A 13,258-nucleotide genomic window follows, 5' to 3' on the forward strand; every position below is an offset into this window, starting at 1 on the left:
AGCGTCTACTTTGTTTGCCTGAGACCCATGGCCAGGCATTTCACACTCATATCCAGGATAAGCATTTTGGATGACTGAGAACACTTTTCAGTGATTCATGGCACTGAACCCAAACCGCCTATCACTGGTTCTTCTGGTGGCTTCAGTTTTTATGGTTGCATAGGAAAACCCTTGTTTGACCCTACTTTTATCAAAATTTGAATGAGGATTGGCTCTTAGGAGTTAGTTGCAACCACATATGTTAGTTACTCACCAAAACCTTCTCACAATTCCCGGCAGCGGGTTTTCTTGTCTTACTTTCCATTTCATTGCCATAAATGCAGTTTTCATTCCTACATAGCACTGTATCGGTAGAGTAAATACATTTTATATCATCCATGTCGATCTCAGGATATGTTCTCTGCTCCAGGAGACTTAACTTTTTCTCTAACTTATCATTGACTATATAAACTCCATGATTCTCCCTTGGTATTATCACGTCTGTAATTCTCTTCAACATATTGAAATATTTGGCATATTGCTTGTACTTCCTGCCCTAGCAGGATTAATTTAATTATGATTCTTATTTTTCACATATAATAAGAAATACATTCTAATAAGAAGAAATAAATTCTCAATTTGCTCTTTAGCACCATAATAATCTTTTTATGGAACTAGATTTCAGCTATTCTGCATATCAAAGTACTGGTTCTTATCTGAAACATGAATGTCAGCACATAGTAATTTATAAGAAAATGAAACAAAGGAATCTTCCCCATGTATGGAAATTGATTTCATTTTCTTGTGGCTGCTGAAGCTGCATCTGAGACCAAGGAAGCCGTTACTATGACTGAGAACCATAGCCTCAAATCTCATTGTGTGTGGGGGGGGGTGCCTGTGGAAGGTGAAACATCAGCATCTGATGGGGTCAGAGTTCCGTTCCATGGCAGTTCTGCTTGCCTTTATCTGTGTGATGAGTTGAATGCATGGTCTCTGCAATCCACATCAATCTTGGCCACCGCTAACATTGTACAATGGTTGATGGATGGAATGGTGCACAGATACCTTTGTGTCTGTCCTTGCTCTGAGTTGACCATAATTTATGCTCTTAAAATTCTAAATTAAGCTATAAGAACAAACATTTCTTCCAGGCAAGGATCAATAAAGTATACTTGAAAGCATCTTTAAGGAGAATAAATGAAATTATTCTCAAAGGAAATTCATAATTTGGGTTTATTGCATCATTGAATATTCCTCCTCCTTCAGTTTTCAAGGTGACCTTTTTATTATTCATGAGTTATTATTCAGCTTCTGCATTTATTTGAATTGGCAACAAAAGTCAAGTTCCTTTTGGTTAAGTTCCTTTTTCCAAAGAAAAGAAGGTCTTCAAAATATTAATGGACCAGCTTTTATAATTCCAAAATCCTTATAATCAGATGCATACCCAGCAGATATTGGGTTCTTGCTATATACTGGTACATGGATGGTCTGGGAATTGAAGACATTTTTTTCCTTGAAGAACTTAGAGTGATAGGCCTGGAGTGTGGCCTAGTGGTAGAGAGATTGCCTGGCATGAACCAAGACCCAGGTTCCATTCCTTAGTACCACCTACCTAGAAAAAGCCAGAAGTGAGCCGGGCGTGGTGGCTTACACCTGTAATTCTAGCTACTCAGGAGGCTGAGATCTGAGGATCAAGGTTCAAAGTCACCCTGGGCACAAAAGGACCTGAGACCCTTATCTCTGATTAACATCTAGAAAATTGGAAATGGAGCTTGGCTCAAGGGCAGAGTGGTAGCCTTGAGCTAAAAAACTCAGGTACAGTGCCCAGGCAGAGTTCAAGCCCCATGACAAAAAAAAAAAAAGAAGAAGACAAAGAAAGAAAGGAAAGGGAAAAAATGCCAGAAGCAGTGCTGTGGCCCAAGTGGTAGAACTCTAGCTTTGAGAAAGCTCAAGGCGGTGCTCAGGCTCTGAGTTCAAGCCCCAGGACTGGCAAAAAAAAAAAACCCACAAACTCTTGTAAAAGAAATTAAGTTGCATAAATCTTTTATTGTTTATGAAATACCAAAACTACTTATTCTCAGACCTCAGCCTCCTCTGTTAGGGTCAGAGATGCCAGTAGCTCTGGCATCCAGCATGCACACAGACACAGACATATACACATGCACACACATAAGCTATTACACATACATGCACACATACACACATGCACATACACATGCACATATACATATGCATACATAAACACATGCACACACAAACATAGGCTGTTACACACATACACTCACATACACACATGCACACACACAGGCTGTATGTAGCCTATATATATAGCCTATATATATGTAGATATAGACACATATATGTACCTATATGTGTGTGTGTGAGAACCTTTTAATCTAGCTTCTACGTATGCAAAAAAAAAAAACTTGCATCTTGGTCACTCTTAACTTGAGTTACTTCACTCAGCCTAACTTTTCTTTGTTTTTTCCAGTCCTAAGGCTTGACCTCAGGGCCTAGGGACTATCCTTGAGCCTCTTGGTGCTCAAGGACAGCACTCTACCACTCAAGCCATAGTGCCATCTCTGATTTTTCTGAGCAATTTATTGAAGATAAGAGTCTCACAGACTTTCTTCCTGGGATGACTTTGAACCTCCATTCTCAGATCTCAGCCTCCTGACAGTATAACAGCTAGAATATCGGCGTGAGCCTCCAGGGCTGTCCCCCCAACATGACTTTTTTTTTTGCCAGTTGTGGGGCTTGAACTCAGGGCATGAGCACTGTCCTTGGGCTTTCTCAAGGCTAGAGCTCTACCACTTAAGCCACAGCACCACTTCCAGCTTTTTTCTATGTGTGTGGTACCAAGGAATCGAACCTGGGTCTTCGTGCATGCTAGGCAAGCACTCTTCCACTAGGCCAAACTCCCGGCCCCCCAACATGATTTTTGGAGAACAATGAACCCTGAAAAGAGATCCTGACACATTTTGGAATAGATTCTTATTTACTCCCTATCTCTCTGTGAGCACATGGGCATTTGCTGTCATAGAAATATTAAACAGGGAATGTGTTGTCGTTGCTTTACTCCTCTAACATGTGAACATGATTACAGTAGAACCTGAAAGCTTTGTCTGAATTTACCAGCCTAGAGCAGTGTTTGGCACATTACCAACATGAAATAAACAGCAGGTAAATGAATGAAGAAGCCCACTGAACCCAATGTTTTCCCATCAGAACTAAAGAAAAAGCCATCCATTGAACGGTATAGCTGAAATGTCTTTAGAAATGTTTTTCATTTTCCCATTGACAGCAGGAAGCATGGAAGTCCTTGTGGCAGTTCCCTCTCACTGGAGACCCCGGGAAGCGGGCAGATCAAGCACTCAAGCCCTCTCTGAACATGAATGTGTCACAAACCAGCTATTCAATAGACAAACTCTGTCTCTCTGGCTTCAGTCCTACTTGAAATACTAAGTATGTGCAGGAACATAAATATAAGATATACATATAGATAGAAAACACCTATTCAGAAATCTAAAATTTGGGCTGCTTGAGGTATTCTGTGTAGAGACCTGAAAATAGGAAAGATATGGCCAGACCCTGGCAGCTCACCCCTGGAATCCTAGCTGCTCTGGATGCTGAAATATGAAGATCATGATTCACACTCAATCCAAAGAGGAAAGCCTATGAGATTTTTTAATTTTCAATTAGTGACAAAACAGTGAAAGTAGAGTTATAGCTCAAGAGTGAAAAAGCTTAGGGGCAGCACCCCAAATTCCAGCCCCAAGACCAGATGTACACATACAGAAGATAAAGTGTGCACATCAGTATTGTTCATTATCTTTGAGTACTCATATAAAAGGGTTTTTTAATTCAAATCATGCTTTTACAAATGCCATCAGCTATGCTTCTGTTTTGCGTAGGCCAAGGTGCTTGAAGCGTCCAGAAGACAGGAGTGATAGACGTAGAGTAATTGGGCTTCCGGGATAACAGATGCAGCGATTTCTGCACGTTTCTGCACCTGGGTTCCCAGGTGGACATATGAGTACCGCTGTTCCCGGGGCTCCCGTTCAGACCACACCACATAGGGGAGGGTGGAGCAGGGCAACTTCTCCTGCAGAGCTTGAGAACATTCGCTCAACACAAAGCTAGGCGCTGCCCTATCCAAAGAGCACCCATTCACTATCCCATTCCCACAAGATTTTCTGCCCTTGTGAAACTCAGTTACTTTTACTTGAATGTTGTGAGGACAAAGGTTCCTCTGCATAGCCAGTGAGTTATTTTAAAGGAGCATTGATCATTGTGCCTTTCATTCACAAAGTATTTTTTTCCAGTCCTGGAGCTTGAACTCAGGGCCTGAGCACTGTTCCTTCTGTTTTCTTAAGGCTAGACCTCTACCACTTGAGTCATAGCAACACTTCCAGATTTTTGTATGTGTATGTGGTACCGAGGAGTCAAACCCAGGGCTTCATGTATGCTAGGAGACCAGTAGGCCCCACTACCGACCTTATAGAATAATTTTATCAAAAGGCTCTTGTGGTTCAGCCATGAGGTTTCCTAGGGACCCGGGGTCTGCAGTGCATCCAGGCAGAGTGGTGGACAGCAGTGTGGCACAGCAGCGCCTGTCTCCTGGAATGGGAAACCGTGCTGTGAGAAGGGTAAGTCACCCAGGATGTTGAAGAAGACTCAGGTTTTGAAATAATTCTTCTGAAAAAGTTTTTAAAAGGTAAACAGTTGTAGTATTAGGCTCCACTGTTAGTGAAAAGCTCATGAATACTCACAGAGGAAGAAAATTGGGCCTCTGTGACAGAATAATGACTGGAATTTCTCTGACAGACAACTTTGTTGGTAACCTCGAGTGTCAGCTTTGATTCACAATATTATTCATTCATTAATTTAATAACTTGAATCATTGATCAGATAGAGTATTCTATATTTGCATGTATAAACATTTAAAAATAATATTAGCTGGGCTTAGTGGCTCCTGCCTGTGATCCTAGCTACTCAAGAGGCTGAGATGTTAGGATCAAGGTTCAAAGCCAGCCAGACACAAAAGGACCTGAGACTCTAATCTCCAACTAACCTCTAGAAAATGGGAAGTGTGGCTTGGCTAGGGTAGGGTGGTAACCTTGAGCTGAAGAGCTCTGGGACAGCTCTCAGGCAGAGTTCAAGCCCCATGACCCACAAAAAATAAATAAGGGCCAGGAGTTTGGCCTAGTGGCAGAGTGCTTGCTTAGCATGCACGGAGGCCCAGGTTCGATTCCTCAGTACCACATACATAGAAAAAAGCCAAAAGTGGTGCTGTGGCTCAAGTGGTAGAGATCTAGCCTTGAGAAAGCCCAAAGATAATGCTCAGGCCCTGAGCTCAAGCCCAGGACTGGTAAAATAAATAAATAAGTATAAAGTCTAAACCCAGTACAAATAGGGAAGTGTCTGGACTTCCATTCCTGTCAGTGGCTCTCAGCTGGTATCTGAGGGCCATTTGGTTGGTGCACTAGCCCATGGTTCTCTACCCCACAATGGAGAAGTAGTTCCACACTGGGACACCCCTCCATCTGCATTTCTTAGCCACAGACCCTTTAGTGAAAGATTCTCTCCAACTGTAAAGCAGATGTGTGTTCCACTTGCCAAATTCATGGGGAGGGCACAGACAAGCCTTCACTGAGTTGCCTGGTATATCTTGACTAGCAGAGTCTTCTCCAGCAAGTTTCTCACAATCGTTGTGTAATGAAGCAACACAGGAGCCTTGCCTTATTTTGAGCTGGCCTTGAATTACACACAGGCAAGCAAACGGTCATTTAGCAATTGTGGGCTAAAGGAAAACCTCTGTCCTAGGAAGATGGCACTATAGGGACAAACATGGAGCCAGTGTTGGGAGCCGATTGCAGGGTCAGGCTGGCCAAGAATCTGCATCACTGAGTAAGAACACAGGTTCAAGTCTTCTATGGCTGCCTAGAAAATCCTAGCCTCATTAAATCAGGTTCCAGATAAATGAGTTTCCCCAGAGAGGAATCACAGCCAGGGATGGATACGAGGGAATGCTGCTCTGACCAACCCAAGACAGGGCCTTCAGCTTGATCTGAAGAAGATCCCCATGATGGGTAAGGTAGAGTCAGCGATCCACCCAACCTAAGACAGGCAGATTCGCTTCTTTTAAAATAAAGATGGGGGAGATGTGGGAAGCCAAGTGCAGGGTCAGGCTGGTCCATCCAGCCTAAGACAGGTGGATTCGTTTCTTTTAAAATAAAGACAGGGGAGATGTTGGGAGCCAAGTGCAGGGTCAGGCTGGTCCATGAATCTGCATCACTGAGTAAGATAACCACACAAAGAAATGAGCTGTCATGTATGAACACCATGCCTAACTTTGAGCAATTTATCGTCGTTATGGTGAATCACTTTCTGCTGAGACTTGATTACCATTGGGTACAAATGTGTTATTGCTTTATCACTCTCTGTTGAAACCTACAATGAGAGTAAACACGTGGACATCCCCCGCCCTGTCCACCTTTGTGCTGATAGGATCCTGTACCCTGCATTAGCTGAATCTACTTCCTTAATAAACAAGTTCCTGCCTTGACGAGTTTCCCTGACACATCTGATTGTCTTCTGGAGAGGGAGGGGCGGGCTGGGTACGGGCGGTCAGTCAGCCCTCTCCTTTCTTGTCTTGTCCTGGTAGGCTCATGTTCTCTCTCTATCCCTCCTGCGGGTCGGCGCCCAATGTGGGGCATGAAAAGAGCGCTCATCAAAAGTGAAACCTTCGGCGAGTCGAGACAAGAGAGCTATAAGGAAAGGGTCTCCCCCAAAAGATGGGGCAATCTCACACCAAGCATGAGGACCCAGCACTCAAGGCGTTGATATTTATGCTTAAAAGCAGAAGTTTGGAGATCTCAAATTCCCCAGGCTAAGAAAGTCTGGGAGGCCTTAACACGCTCTGCTCCCTGGTTAATGGCAGCCAATCTTTACTTATGGAATGCTATCAGGATCCAATGATGTGTTTTTCACAGGCCTCCAGCAGGCTGCTATCCCAGCCCCCTTCCAAGAACAGGTGTGGGTTTTGGGACTGGCTGCATGGAAAAAATTGGAAGAAGGCTCCTCAGAGCCTCCAATAGCAGGAATTACTCAAAAGGTTACTGAGGGTCTTGCCACCTTTATAGACAAATAGAGCAGAGCCTCAATGTCCAACATCAGGAACAAGCTCTGGAGAAATAAATTTCAGCCTGCACTCGGCTCCCAACATCTCCCCCATCTTTATTTTAAAAGAAGAGAATCGCCTGTCTTAGGTTGGGTGGACTGCTGACTCTGCCTTACCCGTCAGGGGAACTTCTTCAGATCAAGCTGAAGGCTGCATGTCTTAGGTTGGTCAAAGCAGCATTCCCTCATACCCATCCCTGGCTATGATTCCTCTCTGGGGAAACTCATTTATCTGGAGCCTGATTTAATGAGGCTAGGATTTTCTAGGCAGGCATAGAAGACTTGAACCTTCTCAACAAGTGCAGTCTCTACTCTTGCACATCTGTTACTACTGTCTCCCATGGCTCTAATTTATTCTATCTCACTTTTCAAAAATGACTCTGGTCCCTTTATTTTAAGGGGGTTGATAGGCAAAGATCCATCTTCTGTAATTTCTTCACCTGACTCAGGGGCATTGCATGGTGTTCATACATGACAGCTCATTTCTTTGTGTGGTTATCTTACTCAGTGATACAGATTCATGGGCCAACCTGACTCTGCACTCGGCTCCCAAAATCAGTTCTCACTTATTCTTGTGGGTTTAGAAGGTACATGTGGATGCAGTTTCACCAGTTAGGACACTAGATATCTTTGTAATCCATGACTTTTCCCTAGATTGCCATGGCAGATGACAGACTGAACTGGCATGATTCAAGAGAGAGTACTTAGAAAACTGGAGTCCCACTGGAAGGAAAAGCAGAACTAAATATGATTTCAGGAGACAATAGGATAATAAGAGGAACAGTCACACATTTTTAGAGTTTAAGGTATTTTTCATTTACTTTCATGCTTGCTGTGCTGTCATATTAATGCTGGACATTAAAGATGAGGTCCCTCCTCTGTCCTCCTCACACAACCCCGAAGGCCCTTCCTGCCTGGTCCCCTTCCTGTGTACCCTTTTGTGCACTCCCCATCATGTCCCTTCCTTTTTCCTCCCCACATTGCATCCTTATCTCCCCCCACCATGTCCGGTCTTCAGCCTCCCTCAGTGTCTGCTCCCCTACCAAGACACTTGGATCCCTCCTCTGTCCCACACCTGGTTCCATCCTTAGCCCCCACAGCAATCCTTCACTTACCTTGCTCTCTCCCACTTCTTCCCCCTCCAACCATTCCTCTCCACACTCACTGCTGCTCCCTGTCCCCTGAAGAAATGAAGTACATATCAACATAGTAGCAGGTATGAGTCACTGAAGCCTTGGTTCTCTTTTAGTCTGGAGTTTTCTGTGATTTCCCCCTTCCCTTAACCAAATCAGATATAATCACACCATTCTTGGTGAGCTCATTTATAAGGAGGACAAACCCAACTGGGCCCTGAACTAGACCACCCCAGTCATCTTTGGAGGACATGGTGAGAAGCCAGTCCCAGAAAACAGAATAAAAGAAGTGTTGTCCAGGTAGTGCTTATTTACACTGATTGATATACAAATGGTTTGCCTGCAGCAAACCCCAGGCCCGGACACACCCTTGTCTAGACACACCCTTCTGTGTACACCCCTTCTCTTGATCCAAACTTCTGTGGTTGCAACCACCTGTAGACATACCCTTCTGTAGCCAAACTCTTCTCTAGAGGCTCCTTCAATAGACCCACCCTTTGGCCCCATCCCCTCAGGCTATAACAGATGTGGAATCCTGGGGATTTTGCCTTTGTGCAGCAATAGGACTTGGAGCTGGTCTACCTGTGCTGAGGATCACAGCGGGGCTTGGAGCTGGTCTACCTGTGCTGAGGATCACAGCGGGGCTTGGAGCTGGGCTACCTGTGCTGAGGATCACAGCAGGAGGACCTACTCTTTGGATTTTCGCTCTTAGAAAGATGGAAGCTGAGCTGGCCCGAGCCTTCCAGGAGGAGGTGAGATGTCCCATCTGTATGGACACCCTGATGGACCCAGTCACCATCAATTGCGGCCACACTTTCTGTCACCTGAGTTTCCGCCTTACCTGGGAAGAAGCCATGAGTCCGGTCAGGTGCCCTGCCTGCAGGGAGCCCTCCCAGCAAGGAGAACTCAAAACCAACATTATTCTGAGGAGCATGGTCTCCCTTATCTGAAAAGCCAGTCTCCAGCGATTCCTGAGCGCGGAGGAATAGCAGTGTGGGATTCACTGGGAAACCAAGCAGATGTTTTGTGAGGAGGACAAGAACTTGGTCTGTCAGCTCTGCTCCCAGTTTCCGGAGCACAGTGCTCATAGACACCCACTGGTGGAGAGGGTGGCAAAGGAGAAACGGGAGTAGATATTACTGCACATGGAAGCTTTGTAGAAGAAGAAAGAAGAAAACCAGAGAAATGTGGGTGATAAGAGGAAGGTCTTGGGGCCGGGAGTTTGGCCTAGTGGTAAAGTGCTTGCTTAGCATGCACGAAGACCCAGGTTCGATTTCTCAGTACCATATACATAGAAAAAAGCCGGAAGTGGTGCTGAGGCTCAAGTGGTAGAGCTCTAGTCTTGAGAAAGTCCAAGGACAGAGCTCAGTCCCTGAGCTCAAGCCCAGGACTGGGAAAAAAAAAAAAGAGGAAGGTCTTGGACCAGTGGGTTTGGTTTGTGAATCCACACAGAGCAATGACCAAGGAATTTTATGCCGCACACTATCCTGGACTCCAGGAGGAGGGAGGAAAGCATTTAGACTTGCTTCTCAACCAAGGAAGGGCGGGTTTAGCCTATCTTCAGACAGTACATGGGTACTTGCTCCAGAAACAGGGTCACCTCAGCAAAGTGTACCGGGTGATGATGAGAGCCTACCAACAGCCTGATGTGGAACCCCTCCAGGATGTCAAAGACACCCTGGAGTTGTGTGAGTGGGCCTTGCTCTCTGTGCCCCAGCCCCTGGACCTTCGGCTTTGATCTCCTCCCCTTCCTGGCCTGGTAGAGAACTTCAGCCACTACCGAGTAGAGGTTATATTTGGTCCCTGGATACAGATTACATCTCTGATGCCTGGTCATGTGATGAGCTCTGGATGGGCCCAAGAACTCACAGACCCCAGGAAGGAAGGACATGGCTACTGTGTGGCTCTCGGTACCCCAGTCTTCATCTCCGGGAAACATTCTTGGGAGATCATCATGGATGACTCTTCTTGGGCTGTGGGAGTCTGCAGGAATTCTGCAGGATTCCCTACAGAAGAATCTGAGGGCCTTGTCCTCCTCCTCTCCGTTCAAGGGAAGAGAGCTGGCGCCATCTTTACTACTACACCACTGCTTCATCACTACCTAGAGAAGCCTCTGGGTCGGGTGGGGGTCTTTCTGGATCTGGACAATGGAACCGCGAGTTTTGTCAATGTGGCTAGGAATTCCCTTATCTGGAGATACCCCACTGGCTCCTTCCATGCTCCTGTCAGGCCTTTCATTTCCAGGGGCCACCCATTCGTTTAAGTGAAGCGCCTTTCCAAGTGTCCAGAACACTCTAGACAGCAGGAATGAAGACCAATCTGGGATGTACCCTGTGGCCCACCCTGGAGAAGGCTGGGTCTGCCATCGTGCTCTCATGATGGGTGAATGGGAAGACACTCAGACTGGCTCAGGGGCCATTCTGCCCCACATCTCGGTGGCCCCTGTCCTCTGTCCTGTCTCCTGGCTGGTCTCCAGTCACCGTGGCATCCCACCTCAGTTCTCCTGGGAGCTGAACTGGTTTTTGATGTCCCAACCCATCACAACTTTTGCGAAGACCCTAAAGGTCAGCAGACCAAAGAATGGAGATTTGGGGCACCAAGGGCCTGAAGGTTCTTCCTCAGACTCCAGGTCTTATCCCTTCCCGGGCCCTGTTTCCTCCTACTCCCTCCCATGCGCCCCCACCTTCCCTCTTACTCCCCGCTGACCTCCAAAGTAATAAAGTTCATTTTAAGCATAATGCCCAGTGAGTGTGACTGATGCCTTGATTCCGCGTGTGTCCCTCCGTTTCTGTGCTGTCCCCCGTCCCTTCTCCAAATGACAGAAACTTCCAAGCAGGTGTTTTGTGAGGTGCACAAGAGCCTGCTATGTCAGCAGTGTTCCCATGCTGGGGACTGAAAGGCTTTGCGAGGGTGGCTGCAGAGAAACAGGAGGCCATCTTCTAGCACACGGAAGCTTTATGGGAGAAGAAAGAAGTAACACTGGAAAACAAAAATGGGGGCTGGTGGATTTTGTATATGAATCTATGCAGAGCAGTGACCAAGGTATTTTATGCTATCCCAATGTTTCCCAGTCTGCAGGAACAAGATAGACAACATTCAGAAATACTTCTCAATGAAGGAAGAATGCTTTTAATACAACTCCAGACATTGCAGAGCACAGGCTTCAGAAAAACTGTAATCTCAGTAGAGTGTATCTGGAGCTGATGACAGTGTACCCAAAGCTGATTGTGTTTTCTTCTCTGCCTCCCTTCTGTCCTCTCCTCTCCCCACCACTATGTCTTCTCCTCTGCCCCCCCACCTTGTATTCTCTTCTGCTGACAGGGCTTCAATTGTATTTTTCTGCATCTGGTAGAGCTCATGTCTTCCTTTGTTTCATGATATTTACGTGACTGTCTTCAAACACTTGTCCCCAGAAGACCAGTGGTTCTCTACCTATGTATTTTAGTGTGCTGCTCATCCCCTTCTTTCTTACCTATCAGCTGTGACACTCTTTACCCATTATCTCCCACAAATGTTCAGAATATGTTTAATTCAGTATTTTTTCAAATAAATGAATATGTTTTTTTAAATTCAAAACATCTTTTTACAATTGCCATTGAAGGAGGAATTGACAAGCTAAGAAACTCCCTCTAGGCCCACCTTGTTCCCATCTTGTTCTGGGAAGCGAAGATTTTAGGGTCCAGTGTTTATGGTAAACATCTATTCCAGGAACAAAATTAATGTACATCAATTCCAGTAGCTGGCCTGTTTACAGAGTCCAGTGGTCACCAGGACGCAATAGTTAGTCACCTACACCCAAAACAATCATAAATATACTTATGAATCAACTAAATGTCAAACTAAATGTTATCCAGTCATGAGCCTGTAGCTGTAAATTGTTTGTACATGATTATAAAAGCTATGTAAAATCTTTGGGATCTCTCAGCGTCACTGGCAACGAGTGCGTGGAGGTCCGGGTTCGAACTCATAATAAATGACCCATGCCCCTTTGTTTTGGCCTTGGCCTCTGGTGGTTCTTTCAGGGTCCCAGGAGTTCGGGTACAACATTTGGTGAGTTGGCTGGGAACCCCCAAGCCCACTCAGACACCTGGTCACCGGGTCTTGGTAAGTAGGCCTGCTTCGTTCATCTCTGTGCATTGTATTGTCTGTTAATCTGGGTTGGTTGGCAAGAAGTCCTGGCAGACACGCTAAAGGACAGCAAATGGAGCCAGTGGGATGTTGGGGACCGACTGTGGGGTCAATGACCTTGGACCTGACCTTGGACCTACACAACTGTATACACAAGGAAGTAACTCTTATCATGATGACTTTAAGCAATGTCAATCAGTTCTTATCATGATGACTTTAAGCAATGTCAATCAGTTCTTATCATGATGACTTTAAGCTATGTCAATCAGTTCTTATCATGATGACTTTAAGCAATGTTAATCCTTTCTCAATTATCCTATATGTGATTTGTTTACTATTTTGTATGAATGTAGCCTCTGGCAGTTCCCTAGTTTTAAGAAGAGTATTTAAGGTCGGAACTTAAAATAAACGACACAGTCTTAGGCAGCAGTCTGGAGCTCACAGACTTCTTGGACCGCTGACTTGGGCTGTAGTCCTCCCGAACTCCATCTGTTTGTCTCTCTTCTATTTTTTCCTAGTCCTTGCCCCTATTTCAGGAATCCCAATCCGCGAACCCTGGTTTGCTGCCGGCTGGCCCCGGCAGTGGGAGATGTCCCTTGCACCATTCTGGGGGGCTATTGTTAGGAAGGCAGTGCTGCAACAGTCCCTCTGTCTGATAGTCTCACCCAGGCTGTGTTGGGGAGCTGCTGTTAGGATGGCGGTGCTGTGACCGTCCCCCTGTCTAACAGTTCCCTTCTGGTTACCAGGCTGGGCGAGATGGGTATGTTGTTTGTGTTGTTTGTCTGTTTAAGTGTTCTTTCCTGTTGAATGATGTCTTGTGTCACGTTAACTGCAAC

At 45.6% G+C, this 13,258-nt stretch overlaps 1 pseudogene; it reads left to right on the top strand.

The window, feature by feature from the left end:
* Positions 1-9,010: 9,010 nt before the first annotated feature.
* LOC150068424 (tripartite motif-containing protein 43-like) lies at positions 9,011-10,557 on the top strand (annotated as a pseudogene).
* The last annotated feature ends 2,701 nt before the right edge of the window (positions 10,558-13,258 follow it).

This window comes from Megascapheus bottae, chromosome 1 (assembly GCF_031878675.1).
Source record: "Megascapheus bottae isolate mThoBot1 chromosome 1, mThoBot2.hap1, whole genome shotgun sequence".
NCBI classification, from domain to species: domain Eukaryota; kingdom Metazoa; phylum Chordata; class Mammalia; order Rodentia; family Geomyidae; genus Megascapheus; species Megascapheus bottae.